Here is a 21064-nt window from a genome sequence, read left to right as displayed (position 1 = left end):
AGCCGAGGCAATGCACCGTGATTACCAATTAGACGATGCAAACTGGTCGCCGGCGACTGCAGTGTCTACGACCTCGTACCTATTTCATATTTGCATCCTATTGTTCTCTCGTTTCTTTCATATTCTGATTTCGTTTCTCTCCGACCCAAGCCCATTTAGTCCCGACAGACGTGTACTTCTTAACATCAGATCCTCGCTTTTGATGGTCAAGTGCGCATAAATTTGGATTTTCAAAGTTGTGTTTACTACGATCTCATTTTTTTCTGAACAGTCAAAAAATTATTAAAACGGTGTTCTGTGTAGTGTAGAAATTGTCTCCAAATTATAGAACTTGTAAAAACGATAGAAATTGGGCTACTTTGGACCCTGTCTGGAAACGAAAGATTTTTACGAGACACGTTTCGTTAATAAAACTCCTTAAGTGTTGTAGGCTGTTGCATTTATGGGAAATTTTAATTCTCAAAAGAGTACAGAATGCTCTTGATATGCAAAAATATAAGAAATACAAATTATTATATTTAGGGGTTGAGATAACCCTCTACAAAGCTCTCATTTCATTGATGCTATTAATAAAAATATTATTATATAGCATTCCATATTATAAGCACTGTGAGCCTAATATGGAAAATGGAGACCTCAATAAAAAAAGTAAACATTTCCTAAAATTTACTGTTACCAGTCAAAAGAGCATAAAATTTCCTATAAATCGATACTATTTAAGTTTTTATAAAAATTCTACAAGCAATTGAAACGTGTGTATAAAAAACAGTATTCCATATTAGGGCAACTGACCCTATTAAGGGTAGTAAGCGTTGACAAGTTGAAAGATACACCTTCCGCGTACTACCTTGATTCTCACTCGAGATTGATTGTTTTTGTCGCGAACGAATTCTGGCCCAGTGTGTCTCCCCTGGTGCACGTGTGCACCTATTGAACTTTCGGGTTGTTCGATAGAGGAATGAAATTCCCGGGTCGAGAGAGCCTCCCCCAGACGCCGCAGTCGGTCGTTCGATGCCGGTCGTCGGCATCCAGATAAAACGGTGCCGTGGTACAATAACATATTGAGAATTCGCGGGTTCGCCGCGACGGTAGGTGGTAGGGTGCCAGACGGTCTGTGCCAGTTCGAAAGTTTGTCCCGGTTTGCCTGTCTGGCATGCCGGGAAGCGATGCGCGGACGCACGTGCACCGCACCTTAACAGGTTGAATATGGGCTCCGGTGAGCCCGGAGACAGCATATTGGGTTTGAAACTTTGCTCGTTTACAACGTCGCCACTATGTCTGCCACCGCCGTCGACGTACCCGGCGAAATAAACGTCGCGCTTCCTCTGTCTCGGCGCGATTTTCCCGCTTATTCCTTCGACGCCTCCGTCCGTCATCGCTTTTCCCGTCCTGACGCTCCACCACCGACGCGTTTCACCCACGAAACACCGTATTTCGCGCGAGGATCGTGCCTCCGTGTCGAACCACTTCTCAACAATTTCAACCAGTTTTTATTTCCTAATTTCCCTACTACCGAAGCTCCCAGGAAGGGATTCTTCACACGAATATATGGATCAACCGTTCGCGGTGACGTAGAATTTTAAAATCTTCTGGCAATGTAAGTCCATTTTTTTTTATACTTTAAAAATTGTTAACAATTAACAAATCGACTTATACCACTTTCGACGATAAAGTATTATGAAAAATAAAAACAGCAATTTTTAATTCATTATTTTGATTGAAGTTGGCTTTCCTAAAGTGTATTAAAACGAAGACGTGCAAGTACGCGAATAAAAAATGTTTTACAATCGTCAAAAAGGAGTTCAAAGTGGATATACAAAGCCTTGTACAAAAGTTGATTCTTAGTTAGACCATAACGGTTCCTTATTATCCGACTTTCCGGCCACATCGATTAAACCTCAACCTGAAACGTTGTTACGCACACGTTAGCGTTTATTCCCGCTCGCTGTGGAACAGAGGAGAAAAAGAATAAGAGGGGCTAACCGATGTAGCCGAAACACCAGATAATAAAGAATCATGATGGTGTAACCAAGGCTCGTGTACATATATCGTCGTTCATTATTAGCAGTTACTCAAACTATAATATTGCGAGATCGACGGTGACTCGTTAATTAACATCGATAAATTATAACTGTTGAATTGGCAATTTGATGAAAATGACCTTTTCGGTGCTCACAGTAAAAACATGGGAGTACAAGTCCCGAAACGAATTTCGTAATTTATGGGAAACACGATTGTGCTCGCGGAGTTTAAATTCTGGAGGCGTAGTTGTGTCATCGGTAATAAAATGCTCTTTAAAAATCATTCCTCTTACGTGTTGATTCGTTCGTCGAAAGGGGCAATGATCTCCGGATGTTTGCGATTATTCTTATTAAACAGCGTAACGTTTCCTTCTAAACTTCCGCCAAGACCATATGAAATTAAATGTAATATATAATTTATAACGAAATCAATATTTCCCTCGATCGTTGCTGTTGAAACATAATTTCTACGTAATTATTCATTCGACGTTGGCTTCGAAGAGATACCGTGTCCACGAAACAGACTTTCCGCTCCGGGCGCCGTGAATTTAAGCTGGCGGTGCTCGTAATACGTGCTCCGAAATTACTTAAAGCTACGAGACCAGAAGTTTCACGCTCGGAAAATGTGGGCCAATTACTTTCGGTCAATGTTTTCCCTGGCAAATACTCCAAACAGGCCCGAAATGAAACGCACGAAACTCCATGAATCTCCTCGACTCTTGGAGGAAGGTTCTCGCGCAGCCATCGGAGCCAACGATCTCTTGTTCGCCGAGCCGCGGCATGTTTGCACAGAATTAATTAGTGTTTGGCCGTCTATAGACTCTGGACTTGCTAGACTAAACTAGATAAACTAAGGTGCAGGTACCTTCGTCCTCGTCACCGCCAGTCTCGTGTCGCTTCAAGGTGTGCGCGCGTTAATGTATGCTGCCGCGTTAACGTTTATTTACTGGCCACGGAAGCGCTCCAAGTAATGGAATTCTATCCTTATTATCGCAACGAACCCACAAAAACTGAATCGTGTTTCCCTTCCGTTGCGCTGTTACTATTTATATTTCATATTCGAGTCCTTAAGAGGGTATATTATCTACAATTTTTAAAAAGTCGATTTTTTTTGTTATACTTTCTTGAAGTATATGTCGTTGAAAATATGTTTGCAACAGGATTTATTTTTATGCGTAATATTTACGAAGTTAAAAAGTTATTACAAAATTATATTACAAAATTTCAAATCATTCTGGAAAAATTATTTTTGGTTACAGGGGCCAATTACAATCATTTTTGGTGAATAGACATACCCTCGAAATCCTGTGCACTTTCCAGAAAAAAATTCTTTACCAAAAATATAATGTCTGACCAGTGACTAGGAATATTCTACTGTAATTTCATGCATATCTTTAAAAAATCGTAAGTTCTGGACGGATCGAAGGATTTTAATGATTCAAAATTCACACAATGCGTATTAATGGAGCTCTAGCCTCGTATGTGTGGAGAATCGTTTTCTTGTACTATCTTTAATTTTTAGGAAGTCTTTCCGCTCGTTCGAGACAGAAACGAAGCCCCGACAGCTACGATCCATTAAACGCAGCGAAATAACGATTACCGTTGGATTAAACTAAACATTCGCTGAACGGGGGTAACAAATCGTCAGTCGCTGTTGATCGTCGCGTGTCTCGTTCACGGAATACACGCGCGCGCGTCCGTTCGAGACGAGCATTAGACAAATAGGCAGACGCAGTCTTGCACATGCACGCTTTGGCGGCTTCACGGAGACCAGACACAGAGATGCCGCGCATCCTGACCAAACTCGACGCGACGTTTCTGCTATGTCCCTGCCCTGTTACCTCCTGCGTATTCTTTTTTCACCTCTCCGACGTTTCTTCGCTTTCTCGATACTCTTTTTTTGCTCGTCTTCCCCTTGTTTGCGATTCGAAACTTTATTTTGAAAGTTCGCGATTGGCATATATCAAATTTGACAAATTTGAAATTATGCGACGTGTCGATCGTACGCAAATTTAAAAATTTCAAGATCACGAAATAAAAAAGATGTTCCTGTTCGGGTTCTTCCGGTTCCGTTTGGTCTTCGTTTGGTATCTGGTCCCCTGTCGGACGATCGTATCGCTCTCTCGCGCACGGTTCTCCGTCGTCTCTCTCGATTTCTCTTTCTTGTCCTTTCCCTGTCTCTTTAAACTGCTCTTCAACCACTTTATCGGTCAATTCCAGGCGAGTTTAATGCGTACGCGTACGCCGCCGATTCATTGGCGCGCCAACGTACAGACAGCCGGGCAGACGCAGGGGTCTTACGTGTGGCGTGCACATGCACGCTTTGGCGGCTTTATGGAGAGCCAGACACACAGAGATGCCGCGCGTCCTGACCGCGCGCGAGCACGGTCGCGCGATAATCCTGTGATGGATGTCCCTACGTAGTCGGTAAGCCCTGCCAGCCAGGCTCTGCTCGGTACGTCGGTGTGTTTACCCAGACGGAAGCCGTCTGGCGACGATAGGAGGACCGACCTATCACGTGTGGTGCGCGTGGGCGATACGTCGGTTCTACTTCGACCACCGCCAGGATATGCACCTCCGACGAGACGGCGTTTCAATAACGTATCTAGCCGGGGAATAATCGCGGCGACAGGAGAGCTGTCCCGACGCCCCCGTGGGAGGGCGAAGGGGGGAGGGGAGCAGCCTCTTTTTAAATTTACGAACTGATTGATCGCGACCGAGCCGGAACACCGTCGAGCGTCGTCGCTTTATCGAAGCCTGCGCTAAGGAGCTAAGGACGTTCATGACAAGACCGATTACCCGAGTAACGGCCTACTTGGAGCCTCTACTTTCGTGTTTCGCGCTATACATTTATCTTATTCATCTTTGAAAATCAAAATTATTGCAAGGGATCCAAAACGTGTATATTTCTAATTGAAAAGACACGAATCCTTCTTTCTTTCGATATTTAATAAATGTATAGGCAGATCGTCGGAAACGGAATTTGAGGTACCGTAAGATAGTTCAAGGATGTACAATTGTTATGTATTTTTTTTTTTAGTTGAGTTCACAACGTAAATAGAAAAATATTAAATTAAAGTGTTAAAATATTAGTAAAGACAGATTTGTCAATTTTAGTGATCAACGTGTGGCTCGATCTTTCCACGTTCGATCTCCCTTTCTCAAAACGTTTACTCTGTAGCCCCGTGGACCTTTACTCATCGACGGTAAAACACTGCAACGTACTTGATTCGTACAGTGGCTCGTTAAACACGATGGATCTCGCGCGCGCCGGTGGGAAACTCATATCCGGGGTTTAATGGGACCGTGTTTGATCCGGATGAGGGAAAATCCGGACGAACCGTGGATTCCCGGCTCCGCTAATTCGAGCCGGACTCCGTGCGCCGTTCGAACGCGTTGTTTCCCCTCGATTAACGTCGTCGGATCGATTCCGCGTACCAAAACACGAACGCAACGAAACCGTTCCTACCGCCGACTTCACCAATTAACCTCCCGAACGCGCCGAGTTGGCCAACATTCTCCGGACCCGGTAAATTAAATAATACTTCGGTTCGATCCTACGCGAACGTAACCGTCCGCTGAAACGCACTTAATTGGCCTAGGCTACGCGTCGTTTAATCATTTCATCAATTATTTCATCAAAGGAGCCAAAGGAACCTTCAATCATGCGCATTAATGGCCACCCGCGCAAGCGATGTTCTTTCTGTCTCGTTACGTCCGTTCCCGTTCCACCGGTCGCGGCCGGTTCACGCTCGTCGATACGAGTCAGAGCCGGCTGGCGCTGGTTGTAATTAATAGATCTCTCGTTGTACATATTTGTATGCCCGGGTCTGGCCGATTGTTCGGACAATGTGTGCCGTGGCAGACGTATACGCACACCTCGTCTAGACCGATCGACCGCTCCTGGCTGGATTCCTAGCCAGCTAACGTTACGGACAGTCGACATACGGACGTACAACGCGCACACGTACGCCCATAGACAAGCGTAAAACACGCACACACATGGACTGGTGTGGGTGTACACACAGTTGGGACGGACTGTTAAACCGACGACGTGGTTAATACGCGCACGTGTACGGCCCTCCTGTGTGCACAGCATTATGCGCTCGCGTCCGGTTCCTCCTGGCTGAGCTCCGGTTAATTTCGTTCCGTCTCTACGTGTCTCCCTGGGGTATCGTAGTATGGCGGACCCGTTCTGGGACTCGACGCACCAGCCCCGGCGTCTATTATTCCTTTTTTACATCGGCATTTTTCGCTAATCTCCGCCACGTTACTTTTTGCCCGGCTTTATCCTGTTCTGCGTCGTCGTTGCTGCCCGGATCGCCATTTTACAGGGATATACTTTTCCCATCGCTGACCGTCTTTCCTTTTTTAAACGCCGCGCCACATTATGGTTACTTATTGACCTCCTTGGTCCTTGAATTATTCTTTTCTTTGGATAGAAGGATAGAAGGATAGGTTCGACCCCTTCGATCTCGACTAGACCACAGTGGTATCGCTTAACGCGTTGACTGCCGCAACAAACCCCCCAAATTGTCCACGAACCTTGTTTTTAGACAATTGGGAAACTAATCACGATTTGTCGTAGGACTTATCTGTCAAAGCGTCAGTGGAAACAAGATTCAACAATGTTTTTTTAGGATGAAATGTAACGTGAGTGTAATTTAACAATTGGGAAACAATTACCAAAGGTGTACTATCAAGAATAACATGGAATTTATCAAACGTACTAAAAATTCTTGATTCCAAGCAAGATGGTAGACACTTTACAATGTTCTACTATTAATACTGCTTAGTCTTGGTTCTAGTAGATTGAGTAACAAGTTCAGACTTTGAAGGCGCGCACGTTTCAAAGAGCACTGCCTCGCAATGTAAACAAAATGATTTTTATAAACACATCGCAGATGTTTGAATCATTGAGACATTCGTTCTGTACTGTTAGGAGCCTGCATAATGGATTTAGTACTTAAACATGGTAATAAGAGATATTTACACAACCACGAACAATTGCTAACGTGGAACGGAAGCGGAATGCTTCTTCGATCTTCTTCGATCAAATAGAGTAAAGTACCAAAGTCAATCTGAAAATCTTTCTTCATCAAAATTAATGTTTCTTGCTCGTAGAAATTTAAAACAATTTTTTCAGACTCGATCGAAACGTAATTGTCTTATGGTTTTTGTACGGTTGTGTACGTACACGAATTAAATTAATCAACAGTATTTGGTGGGTCTACTAATTAACTGTGAAATCCACCATCCCGGTTAAACAGCACTCGCGGCAGGTGTCAAACGGCACGTACGCGAATTCTATAAATTAACAGTGTTTGGCATCGTCAGCAATTAAGTGCGAAACCAACGTCCCCCGACCAAACAGCATCCGTATAGCAGGTGTTGAAAGGTACGTTACACACGGCTAACCGAAAGAATCGCCAGCGCCAAACAAAAGCCAAAAAAAACGTCCGATTATTTGCGCCGATTCGCGACCGAACGGATATGCGGGTATCCAGCTGTGGAAAACCGGGGAGGGGTTGGAAAAGGTTTGCCGAGTAAACAGCCAATCTGTAACGCTGTGCAACACGGCGCAGACCAACGATTGGCCAACACGACGATGCACCCGCATGCTGAACGATTCACGTACACAGGAGAATTTCGAGGGATGGCTCCTGGATGGAATTCCGATTCAGTGATCAGAGTTTTTCGAAAATTCCACTATTGTACAAGATTTCTTACACCTATGCTTAACAAAAAAGCATAGATCAAGTTTATCGATTAGAAACGTTTCGACCCAAGTTTGAATTGGTACCAAAGATGGCCCGGGACTAAACTATGGCTATTTTGCCAAATTATTTGTTAGCTATTAGACGAAACGAGCAATTTTTAATTGTGATAACTTTGAAAGAAGTATATTCTTAGTTTTGTTTCCGATTGACTTTTATCGATAACGTTGCACGACGAAGGAAACCATAAATAGATGGTTGAAACGTTTACGGTAAGCTATGCCCGATTATGCAATAACTAGCTATATTGTTTTTTAAAACGGGCATTTATCATCATTATTTGTGTCATAAATTAATGATTAATAGCGTTACTATCGTGAAAACGCACTTTATGGGCGAAAAGACGGATGTCTCTCGCATTATGAATATCACTGGAGGGGCATTCTTTATACCTTCGTATAGTACACTCGCTGCTAAAAGTATGTTGACATGGTAAAGACAATAGCATGATATACCTTAGTGGGGGCCCGAAGGAAACGAAATTTGGAGGCCCCGTTTAAAAAATTTCATTTTTTCACGATCCAATTCGGAACAACTGTTAAAAACTAATTTAACAAATATTGTTATTACTTTATTTGGGCTTAGCATGCTTTTTGGACCGAGGAATTGTATATCAGATCGCTATAATCAATTTTGTATATCACATTGTTCCAAACACAAGTTATTTAACTTGTCTTGCCTAAGAGAACTCTTCGTAAAGTTGTTTTTAATTACTTTCACGTTAAAAAAGTTGATACTGATCCTTGAATCTCTCCAAACATTAAAAAACGATATTTTGAGAAAACTTCCTTATTGAATGTTATTAATTTCAGTATTACAGGAACGATAAAAGTTTAAATTAAATCATGTTATTGGGTGGAGTGCAAGGCATCGAAACAAACGAACATTTCTCAAAATCGATCATAACCGGAGACGAGACAGCGATAATGAGAAAAAAAATGCAGAAAGAGTTAGACTTTATTTCGGCATCTGCTTATTACGAAGCTTTCGAAGATTGGAAAAAAAGATTTCAAAGGTGCATACGGTCAGTACGAAGATTACTTTGAAGGTGATCGAATGTAATTATCGATACCATTAATAATAAATGGTTTATAAATGGAGTCCCGTAACATTATGATCAGACCTTGTAATTGGCTGCAGAGTTCTGCTGTGATATAATTACAGATACACTCGCCGCAATGGTGGAATATGATGAATATTTTGTAAACAAAACAAAAAACTATACCCGTGGAACAAAAATTTAAGACGCTGGAGTAATTCCCCCCCACCCCTAAAAACAAAAGATAAGAATTTACGGAAACCCTGACAGTTTATTACGGAGAGATTGACGCTTCGACAACGAGTACATATCAGCGATTAAAACGTTTTATCGACTTTTTTTACCGATTACGATAGAATATACCCTCTTAAGATCTTATAATTTCTATTGCACGTTAACCAAAGATAATTATAATATATTATATATTCCCTCGATCCTTTAGCTAGATTGGAACGTTTTAAAAATGAATTTCCCCATGTTTCAGACATCTTTATACGGAAAGCCGTAAATGCACAGTAAACCACCCTCATTTTGTTCCAAGCGGGGGCAAACGTTTATGATTGAAAATTTCGAGTATGCCAGAACTACGAGTTTTATCCTGGGTCAGCCTGAACGACGAACGCCAGGAACGACCTAATACTTTCCGTGGCGAGTGTATCTCCGCACCAGCGCGTTGCGTGCGAGTGCATTTACGCTCGAAAGCGTGTGCAACGACGCCTGCACCGATCTCCGATGCCGTCGTGTGGACGAGGCGTTTCACCCCTCCCCTATCTGGCCAGCTTTCTTATCTTTCTCACGCTCCCTCTCCTCCCTGGTATCGTTATTCCGCGTATGCTCGGGGCCCGTTCATCCACCGTCATCCCCCGACTCTCTCGGCCGCCTACTGCCGCGTCGTTGTCGGGGTAAAAGAAAACAAAAAAACCAAAACAAAAAATAAACAAAGACGCGCAGAGAAAGGAAAGGGAACAGGGTGGGAGAGAGAAAGTAAGCGCGCGCCGTAATCTGGTACCCATGGTTAGTCAGCGGATCGGCGTCTAGACGGCAGAGACGTTTGTGTTGGATTTATTTGTGACAGTGGGTTCCCACCTGTTGCCTCCCGCGCCCCTTACGAAACGCACCGCTACAACTTCGCTCTTTTCCCTTTTTCCTTCCTCTCTTCCTCTCTTTCGCCTTCCACGTCCTCGCCTCTGCCTCCTCTCTTGCCCTTTTTCGCCCCCCGCCCCTCCCACCCCACCGCCACCCCCGCCCCACGGTCTTTCTCGTTCCGTTCCCTCCCAATCCGTTAGCGTACCATAAATCCTATGCGTTCTCCATTCACTCAGTCAGTCCTTCCTGGCATTCTCTCGTCGCGTTACAAAACAACGCGCAAACGAGGACAGACCGTTCCCCACCCCCTCTAGACCCGCCCACGCTCGAACCCACCGGCGTCGGTGAGGCAGACTGACGTGCACGCTGCCCCGGAGAATTAGCCCGTATTGCGAGAAAGAAAAAGAGAACGGCGGAAGGAACTCGCCCCGGGGAGACCTAAGAATGCCTTGTCAGTGACTTTGGAAATTTTCGACGCCGACGTCGGGACGCAATTTGCCCGGTTGCGCTCTGCAAACTTTCGCGCGTTTCGTCCCCGGTAACTCCTGAGACCAGTGTTCTTATCCTCTAAAAAGTCGTATTTCAATTTTTAATTTTCATGTTTCCGAAAAAATAAACGAATCGGTACGATGACAAAACACAGGGGGTAAGTACAGAGTTTACTGTTTCCCCTGGCTTCGAACGTCGCCTAACTACAGAATAGAAGACTGCTCTAACGCCAGTACTGCTTGCATTTCGATACGATTTTTTCAGTCTTCTATTATTCGGGGCAAACAAGACCTACCCGGGAACTTGACCACAATTTTCTTCTTAAATGATATTTAATTTGGACCAACATTTTGTTGCGGTGACCTAGTCGCTGAAAAGAGACATTTAACAATGGCCGGATCATGGGTCGCGTAGGCTGATTTGAGCGTAATGCAATAAACCAGATATATAGGTCACGTCGACCATTACTCATAGAATGAGACAACTTCTGCCACAAAATCTATTTTCTATCTTTAAAAATAAACGAGTTATCCAGGTTACCTGCCTTAAATGCCCCGCCTTGTATACTTATTAATTTCTGACAGCGATGCATGCATTACGGTAAAAAACTTTCACTTCGCGGGGCTTGCACCTGTACGCTTATCATAAGTTCATAGATTAAAATACGTAAAATCGTTTCTTCTGGTACATTTTCATAGCGAACAACATACTTTGAATCTAATTAATTTGGCTGGAGAATATCGAAAACGAAGATGAAATACTGTTTAAGTTTTTTTAAAGATTTTTTTTATGAGTTATAACCTTACTAATTGCAACACCGAAACCTTAAAAATTAGATTTTACCTAGTAATAAATCGACTGTTGCGCTTTCGAATATGAAAGTGGACTGCATAGCATAATATCGTAGCAACGTTGAAAACACATGCGAAAATAAATGACGTTGTTATACTAATTTCGACTATTTATCAACGCGGACCATATAACGTAACTTTCCCCTAAGTAATATCGATAATATTTCTGCGCGATACGTGATTATTTTGAAGCTGTAAAACCTGCGTTTAGAAAATACAAGTACTCCACGATACTTAATGAATTTTGTTCGACGTTATGAAAAAACGTAGAAAAACAACGCACGTGTTTAATTAGTACATATTTCACTGCTTAGAGAAATTATATTTATGATATTACATGCACTTTCATCTTCTAAGCCCTTCAATTCGTGAAATACACATACGATTGAATATGATTTTGTTAACGTGTCTGTCCATCACTCGCTGTTTCTACTTAATGTTTCCGAACATTGATGGTGGTACAGTACTATTAGTTCTCTATTGATCTAGCAATTCGAACTAATTAAACGCTTGAAACCTCCCGAAAATAAACCATTGAAACTGTACTATAAATTCTCCAACCGAAGCAATCGCAAATAACTTTTATTGCTCTGCCTTGCAACACAAAACACGAAGCTTATCTCGTTTAATACTTAAATGATCAGCGAATATTTCGATCTCTATACTAAAATTATTTATTCGTCAGCCTCGTTGATTATCCAACAATTACGGGGAGTATAAACATTTAATTGAAAACGAAAACTGTGTAGTTTAATAATAGTTTCGGATCGCTATCATCGAAGTATTTGCAATGCGCGCTCGTTTATAGAATGTTATTAAATTTGATTAGAATTTAGATTGCATCGCGATCGATGCTAATTAATATTCCGCGTTCGTAGTGTTTGCATAATTTGCATATTCGAGCATTTTTTTAATCGCGCGAGTCGCTTTTTCGTCTCATTTAACATGTAATAATAACAATTACGCACGAGCGTGGGTAGTTCATACGTTACGACATAAATTCTGCTTTCGCTCGATCAGCGATCGTTTAGCGGAAGACTGATTCCGATGATGTCATTGCCTCGTGTATGCTTAAGTCAACACGCAATGAGTGTGCAGATTAAAAACTCGTACGCTCGACTTCGAGCGTATCCACGCGTATGTAGGCCTGCATACCGAGGGTAACTTGTGTCTGAGCAGAGTCTGGCTACCAGTTAGATCTGTTCGCCATAATGAAATCACAAAAACCCAAATACAATGCCAACGGTATTGGTCCATCCGTACTTTTTACATAATCTCAATATCCTTTTGTATCTCCAGAAGATACAATCACTAATTCTTCCACCTATCTATTCTCAATACTTCTCTTCTACGAATCCCCTTTTTTTAGGTTCACAGAAATTACATTCGATGCTTCTAACAACATCGTTCGTGCTTTAAAAAATTTTTGCAAACTTCTGACAGGGTTAATTTTGTTAATTTAAATCATTTTTCAGATCTCTGACAGGGTTGTTCGAAGCATCAATTCTATATTTCATTCCATTTCATTGACTTTAAGAACTTCTGTTAGGATTTTTTAATTCTTGTTCGACATTTTTCTTGCTTCTGGTTCATTTAAATATTTCAGAATTCTATATGCTAACTCTTCGATCTTCAGTTTCTTTCAGTAGCCACTACCGCCTACGCTTAAGTATGTTATGACATAATATCCAATTCTCATCTCCCGTCATAATTCCATCTAAAAATGACGCGGTGCTATGTAACTCGACAAAAGAAAAGAGTGACTGTTCGGTGAAGATCCTCCTCAGACAATTTCAACAGTAGTCATCTTCATAATTCATAATTTACACATCGTTCCAAGGTTTCTTAAGCTTAATTCACAAACGAGTTGGATTTTTGTTCACCTGGAACCTTTTTCGTCAAATTCTTTCAAATTCACACTGACACTGACCCTTCGTCGATATTTCACTTCTCCTGTCGTATTAAAGTGGAAAAAAATGATCTAGAATTTACTATCATATTTTATATTCATTTTTTTTTTTAGTGTTATTAATATTCTCTGCGTTATTATTCTACTATAATTATTACTCTGTCGTAACTAAAGTAATAAATTATAATGCAGCTTTACATTTTTCTTTATATATAGATTTTAACATGCAACAATTTCTTACTGGAGAAAGTAGATATACGATCGCGAATAAATTGAAGTTTCTAAGAAAAATCACATCGTTTGCACAAATAAAAAAACGGCAAAAATATAACAGACGACTCGACTCGTGCAAACGTCAGTACGCGATGCACGTCAGTAATTTTCTGCAACAAATTAAATCATACAGAGATAAATTATATATTCGAAGAAACTTTCGCGTGTAATTCATTTTAAATTAACTCGAAATAATCCCTTGTAAAGAAGTAGTGGGTCGGTGTAACGATCGTAACATATTACTATCGGATTTTAATTTATAATCACGACAAATCATGCATAAAAAGAGTAATAACCGCGTACTTAACGTTAACGATCTAAAATAAAGGAAACCAGTTTACACAAAGAATGCTGTAAATATATGGTGCGCTGCACGACCAGGAATCGCATGTACAAAAAATGTAATTATGAACCCGTTAAAAGTGGTACTGATTAACTTTATCGATGCAAGTGTATGAAAATGAAGTTATGGAACAGCGTTAAAAATTTCATCCTGCAATTTTCATAATTTCCGAGTAGACACGCATTAACGTATAAATCTCGCTAAGTGATCGGTGGTTTATGTAGACATCTTCCAAGCTACGTCACGAAATAAAATTTCAAAATCGTTTTTTGCCGCCAGAAATGGCCAATTTAATGCCCCAAGGTATCGTTCACTTTTTTTCATTAACGTGTCACTTTTACAATCGTTGCAATAAAAAAGATAGGTTCTCGATCCGTGCACGAAGACACACAATTCCAGAAATTTGCGTACGTGGGTCGGTCCGTAATTTATCGTAGGTCACGTGCAGTTTGCCATGGGTCGCTTGGAAGTTATCACGAGACACTAATCGTGGGTTGCTCGAAGGCTTACCGCGAGTCCCACGTAAATATATGTAAGAAAAGAAAATTGTACGATATAGCACGTAAGAAAATGTTATTAGATAAAATGTGTATCCGCGAGGATCTTCGCGGGACCGTGAGAGAGGAAATATAAAGTAATATTGCTCGTACCTATAAAAATGATTGTTTTCTCTTGAGTCGCGCGCGGGGCTATAACGACGTAACGAATAGTCTTGGTGCGGCTGAAAAATGGCCTTTGAAGTAATGCTGACTGTAAACTAAGCGCGCATCTGCGTCCCGCGACGCGATAGCAAAGCGCAAATTGACCCTCGAGCAAAACCGAGTTTGACGTGGCTTATAAGCATGTCAACAATCCCATAAAATAAACTCGTTGAAGCCGACTGGCGTAACATAATCTCATTCACTACTTGCTACGGAACCGCAGCCTCTTTAAAGGGTTAAACAGCGTAGCTCGATAGGCGCAGGGGAATGCAACAGAAACGCACAACCGATGAGTTACTGCATTACCGGAACACGATCGCGATTTATCGCCGGTGATCTTTGCCATTACCGATAATAACATTATACCTTCCGATGTTTTTACTCCACCGCGGCTGATGTATTAATTGTGTACGATTGTGATTTATCCAACCATCGGGCAACGTCCAAGGGTTATTAACCAACGTAATGAAAGTGTCCGAATGCGTGAACGAGAATTTCCAGGAGCGAACGAGCGTGAACAGGCACGCGGGATATCTTTCCCAAGAACGTCGGGGAGACCTCTAAAGGAGTCCCCCGGAGCATGGAGACGAGGTGTACACGACGCTGTGTGTGCCCCGTGCGGAGACAGGACGATCAGAACCGGCAAGAATCGGCATATCTGCATAAACCAGCATAAGCAACGAACGAAGATCGTAGATAAAGATTGGGAATTTTTCGCATAACTTTGTGCCGTTCAACCGCGACCGACGGCGACGACGATCCCAACGACGGGAGTATCCACGGCGAAACATGCATCACGCACCACGTGGACACGCGTGGACGGAGTATTTACTCCAATGGGGCGTCCTCGATGCGAAAACACGATAGACACGACGGCGTACGAACTAGCGTGGAAGCGATTCACGGATCGTAGACGTCCCTCCCTCCCTCTCGAAACCCGATAAAACTGATTGCCTAAAAATGTTCAGCGACGTAGAAGCCGAACAGGTAATCTCTTACCGCTGTATGCAAACCGCTGCGCCGGGAAATCTTTAGTATCGATGGCACGACCAACTTGAAACGTTTATTTCGATGCTTCGGGGGGAGTACTTAGATTATTAACTTGGCTCGTTTATACTGCGATTCTCGATCGAAGAAAAAATAAATAAAGACCGCTCTTAACAAGGAGAAAATACTTCGGTGCACTGACCTTTGCGAAACTTTGTTTTTTAGATATTTATTATATAATTAATGTTTCATATGATTCTCTGTGATTCTATGATTCTATGATTCTATGATTATCTGTGATTCTACGTGAAAAAATGAGAAATAAAATTTGTTCGTTCCGAGGATTCGTTGTGTACGCGTGCAATGGAGTACGACTTGGACTTTAACGTAAGTAGAAACAGTGAGTAGTGGACAGACACGCCAGAACAACTCGTACCCGATCGCGCGCCTCGAATGACAAAATTTTATCCTTGATTTTCGATTTGTTTTTTTCGTGGAGGATTATCTTCTTTTCGGTTGTAAAACGTGGTAAAACACTAAGAGAGAGATATTTATAATTGACCCACAATACTGTCTGCTTCAGGTATGCAACAAGTACATGTGTAGTTATCGTACTGTCGATAGTATTAACAACGTCTACAGTAATCTTACGAACATCGACGACTGATTTTCTTCTGATAATGCAATCGACTCTAACGGAAGTTTCTCGCGAGAAATTAACTAAAAGCATTTGCCAGTAATTTCGACGACTTTACAACGTGGTATCGGTCTCTTATAAATTCTTGGCATCGTTAGTATAAAATTGTAAATTTTAAGAAAGATAAAAGTACAATTTAGCGGAAAGCTTTTAGCATTGTACTTAAACACACATTCTATGTATGTAAGGAAAGGTCCCTTATTCGGAGTCATTTTTTGTACTCGTTTCAGAGGTATAGCTTTTCCCAGTTGCACGAAACGCTTGTTTAAAAAAGCCTCAAGTGTCAACCACTAAGGGATCTTCTCCTCCTGTTAATTCTACATCCGGGCCTTGACATAGTGAGTATAATAAAATAAAACGACGCCTCTAAAAATGATTTACTGCTCGAAATGAGCAAGTGTCCCCCCGGGTGACTTATAGACGCGAGTGTATGTGGACTCTTGGATACTACCTTATAATTTACGGGGTTGGCATCGATAGTAATCATTCGACATGATTTCCATCGCTACTATTAACGATAATCGCGTTACTTATCGTACGATAAATCATTTGATCCGGTATAAGCCGCGGGAATATCGCGCCGAGGATCGTTCGATGTCCGGATCGCGACTCCGGCGTCGCGAGCGTTCAATCCCCCCCTCTCGGATAAACAATCGAACGCGACGCAACAAGCAAAGAAAATCCACGAGCGGGACGAGGCTAATATCCTCGACATTCCCGAGACGAGAGTTTTTTTCTCGGTTTTTGATGACGATCTACCAACGTTGCCCCGAATTCCAAAGACAATGGGGGCCCCTCCGGGGCAACCGAGGGAGGTCGAGCCGATCCTCGGCGTATCCTTGCACACTCTTGCCTCTCTGCATTACATAATATCGAAACGACCTTGCGTTCCATCGTACCACCTGCGGCAGGACTACACACGTACACTTCGTGTACAACTTCCGCTTGGAACCCTGCCACCACCCCGCCCACCTCGTTTCCACCACTCTCTTGCACGCACGCTGCCCGTTTCGCTCCCTTTTCACTCCCCCGCCCGTTCTTTTTCCCCTCCGTTACGACCTTTCCCGTCTCCGTCCGGCGCTCGCGTACTCCCGGCATTCCCCGCCGGTCTTTTTCTTCCCTTATCACTATTTTTGCTTTCGCCAAAAGAAAAGGGGTACCGCCGGATGAATAGAAGGCGCGGAGAGGCCGAGCGTGCAGGAGAGGAGGACGCCAGCAACAGGTTTTTGGCGGACAAACAGGAGGCCCCCGGCCGGAGTCGCGAGTCAAGACCTACGATTCACTTTTATTCGACTCTACTTTTTTCAACGGCCATTGGACGTGGCGCGAATTAAATCTCGCTGACCGAAGGTTCAGCCTTTCGGGGATTCCTTGGAACTGTTCTCGATACGCGAACACACGTAAACTTTTGCCTGCGTTTGTAATCGGCGCCATTTTGAGAAAATCGGTACAAAAATGATCAGTTTTCTTTTCTCACAAATTGTTGAAACACGTTCACTGTCCGGTCTCTTAGCGGCGTATCCAAGAGCGTGGCGCTATGACCCGTATACGGGTCACGGACAATGAACGTGTTAAGTCGATAAGTAAATCAAATTTTAGCTTTCTTGCTAATATTGCTTTGTAAATTGCATGGATTTGAAACTAACTGGAATTAAAGGACTCTGAATCGGATTATCCGGCCAACTATAACGCGTTACGATAAATATCTGGACGCAGCGCGCCGTTAAGATTGAAAAATATTTAGATTGGACGTGCTCAGTTCAAGAGTCGGAATTCGCTTAACTGATTTCGACCCGTGCGCTCGCAGACAGGAAATATAATTAATCAGCGACACAGTTGCAGCCGGAACGCCATTATGAACGATCTGAATCTTTGATTCACGCTTAGAAAGTTGTTGGTAACGGATGGGGAGAAATATCTGTTTCGACAGGGTTGATTTTTACTTTTGTATAGTTTGCGAAAGAAATTTTTAATATTTTCTCAAGCAGAGACGGGCAAAATTTTATTCAAGTTATAAATAACCAATAAGTAATTACAATTACTTATAATTCTGATTAATTCCGAGAAAAATCTAAAACACCCCTTTGAAATACTTCGATGCTATCTTCTCTATTCAAACGGGAGTCGTAGAGATTTCCTTTCGAAAAAAAGAACGTTTTATGGAAACACGACGAATCCTCGTTCCCTCGGGGAGCCGCGTTCGATTATTTATTACGTCATTAATCAGTCGCGTTTTTCCTCGGCGAACTGTAAAGGGCAAGCAGATGCAATATGGAAATGAATGTAAATCGTAAAAGGTACTGCCGTAAACGTTCACGCTGTATCCGTGAAATGGCTCGCAACAGTCGGTGATAGACGAGAAAGTCCATAAAATGAAATTGTTGCAGTTTCCGGATGCAGTTTAAGAGCGCCTTACATGGAAGCGCACTGTAACCAATGCATCGATTGCACTTCGAACACAATTGTTTAACGATCGACGTTACGAGCCGCGTAAACTTTACAGTTCGAAATAAATTGTAACATTATTGCGTTATTTATAAGCGATGTCGTAGGTACGCTATGCGTAAAAGAAACTGAGATGTTCGAAGTAACGATCAAGTTAGGCAACGGTTGTGTACGACGAAAATCCTAATTACCAAAGACGAATATATCACTATACTTTCCGATAAATCACCGAACTAGTATTTTAATCGAAGATAATAATTATAATTGATTTTTTTTATGGAAAATTTAATTCTTTTCAAGATTTATTTAAAATATTTCTTTAATTCTGCACAATTTCAAATATTCCTGACGATGTTAAGAGACTGTAACATTTTTGGAGGATGATTTATTCGTTATTCGCGAATTATATTTTGCCCGACTCGAACGTTATGTAAAATTGTAAAATTGATTTATACGAGCTTCCCTGGCAGCTGAATCGTTTTACATCGCAGCTATTCCAATTTTACATCGACCTTTGGCTTTTACAATTTACGCGTCGCGGATGCATACATCGTAAACTGGAAACACGCTCGCGATCGAGGGGTGAAAACCTGGATACGGAAGAAAACGAAAAGGGGTTATTGCTCGACGAGAAATAGAGAGAGAGAACTTGCGCTCGGTTCGAGTCCGTAAACCAGACATTGTAAAGCTCTCGAATGGCGATTGCCAGTAAACCACGAGGATGCGATAAAGTATAAAATTGTCGCGTGTGGTATGAAGGTGCCGTTAACAGGTGTAGGTGGTGCGTGTTCTATCTGACCGAATGAAATCTCGGCAGGTTCATTTATTTGAGTGCTCCGACGCGAGTTGAACGTTTTTATTATCGACTGGCCACAAAAAAAAAAAGATTCAATGACTAATAGTAAATATTCGTTGGTTCGATCGTAATTTTCATTCCCTTCAACTACTATCGTCGACTGTTTATTATCAAATTTAAGTTTATGAGTAAAACTACCCGACCATGCATGCGATACAGTCATAATTAATTCTAAAAGAATGCAGTCGCGTCTTTAAACTTGAATATATTACAGTTATTCTTAATGTAGAGAAGTGCCCTTTAAAACGAGTGTTCATGCAAGTCGATAGCATAATTAGTTCCAGAGATATGACGATTTTTATTTCGAGTCGATCGCGTGGTTAGTTCCGGAGATATACGGGTTCGAAGCGTTTGTTTACGTTTCTTTGTTGACATCGACGTGAGGTCAATGACCGCGCGTAGTAAATTCTTGGAAATGCTACGACTTCCTGGTCACGTGACTATCTCGACTCACGTGCGATCAGACAGAGACAGAGATAGTCAAATTAAAAATAAAATTAGTAATTTACATAAATTATGATATATCCAAAATGGAAACTCGTATCGACATAAACCAAAAGCCATTTCGAAGGGGAGGCTTTGATGCTTCTAACAGCGGCTCAATTATGGGAGTAACACTATTTTTAATACGCGTTGTTAAGCTGTTCTGAGACAATGGAAACTGAAGAATTTGATACCAAATTTTGTCCGTTGTAACGTTTCCTTTTCTTATTATTATTCGTCTAATAAAGAAACTGATAAAATTAAAATAAGAACAAACGGGAAAATATTATCAAACGATAATAACTATTCTACACAGGATCTTATGTCGGATGTGAACTGACAGTACAATCAGTGTCTTTAGTCCGAACGGAACCATTCTGATACTACTTTGTGTCTGAACGGATAGCATAAATCAATCTTTAGAAACGGTATCCCTGTGTTAACGTGTGCGAAATAATTAGTATTCTCATGGGTCGGAGTTTTCCGCCTTCGATGCTAAGCAAGTGTGTTGAAATGCAGTAGAAGCAATTTTACGGATCATAAACGTATCCGGGGTGGAGCGTAATTCATTGTATAATTGAAAGGGAAGTGTTTCTTTACGAGAAGACAAGCGGAATACGTGTAATATTTTTTTTCCATACAGAGCCTCGTTTGTTTAGCAAATCAAAATTAAATATTCGATGTATCTTAATTAGTTTCTCTATTTTATCTTTTTGATGAAACTAACTCCAAATAACAGTATCTTAACAAACCATGGAGATTTAGATATAAGCGGTGATTATCGAAAGGCTATTTTTCCGATTTACCGGTATTACAATCACTAATTGGTGTCTGTTCGATAAAGTACGGACACCTTATAGAAAATCGTTAGCAGCGTCTCTGTCTAAAGTCCGGACGAAGGAGTTTCGGCGCGACAGCTAAAATCACGCAGTAAAAAGACCCAACGTCTGCGATGACAAGGACTGCGACGCAGGGGGTGTCGCAGACAAATTTGTCGGGGAGAAAAAAAAAAGACAAAAAAAAAGAAGATATCGTCGGACATCACAGGGATAAAGGTACAAGGCAAATTAGCAGCCGCGCTTCAAGGTACACAGAGACGAGAGAAAA

At 41.9% G+C, this 21064-nt stretch overlaps 1 protein-coding gene across 1 annotated transcript in view; it reads right to left on the bottom strand.

Moving 5' to 3' along the window:
- LOC122398687 (angiogenic factor with G patch and FHA domains 1) overlaps positions 1-21064 on the bottom strand; it is a 31153-nt gene that overhangs the window by 4962 nt on the left and 5127 nt on the right. The gene's annotated exons all lie outside the window — the stretch shown is intronic.

The sequence above is a fragment of the Colletes gigas genome, unplaced genomic scaffold, assembly GCF_013123115.1.
Source record: "Colletes gigas isolate AHSC1104 unplaced genomic scaffold, ASM1312311v1 Colletes_gigas_Sc00012, whole genome shotgun sequence".
Lineage (NCBI taxonomy): Eukaryota > Metazoa > Arthropoda > Insecta > Hymenoptera > Colletidae > Colletes > Colletes gigas.
The sequence above is the reverse complement of the archived record's forward strand: the minus strand, read 5'-3'. Positions and strand labels throughout refer to the sequence as shown.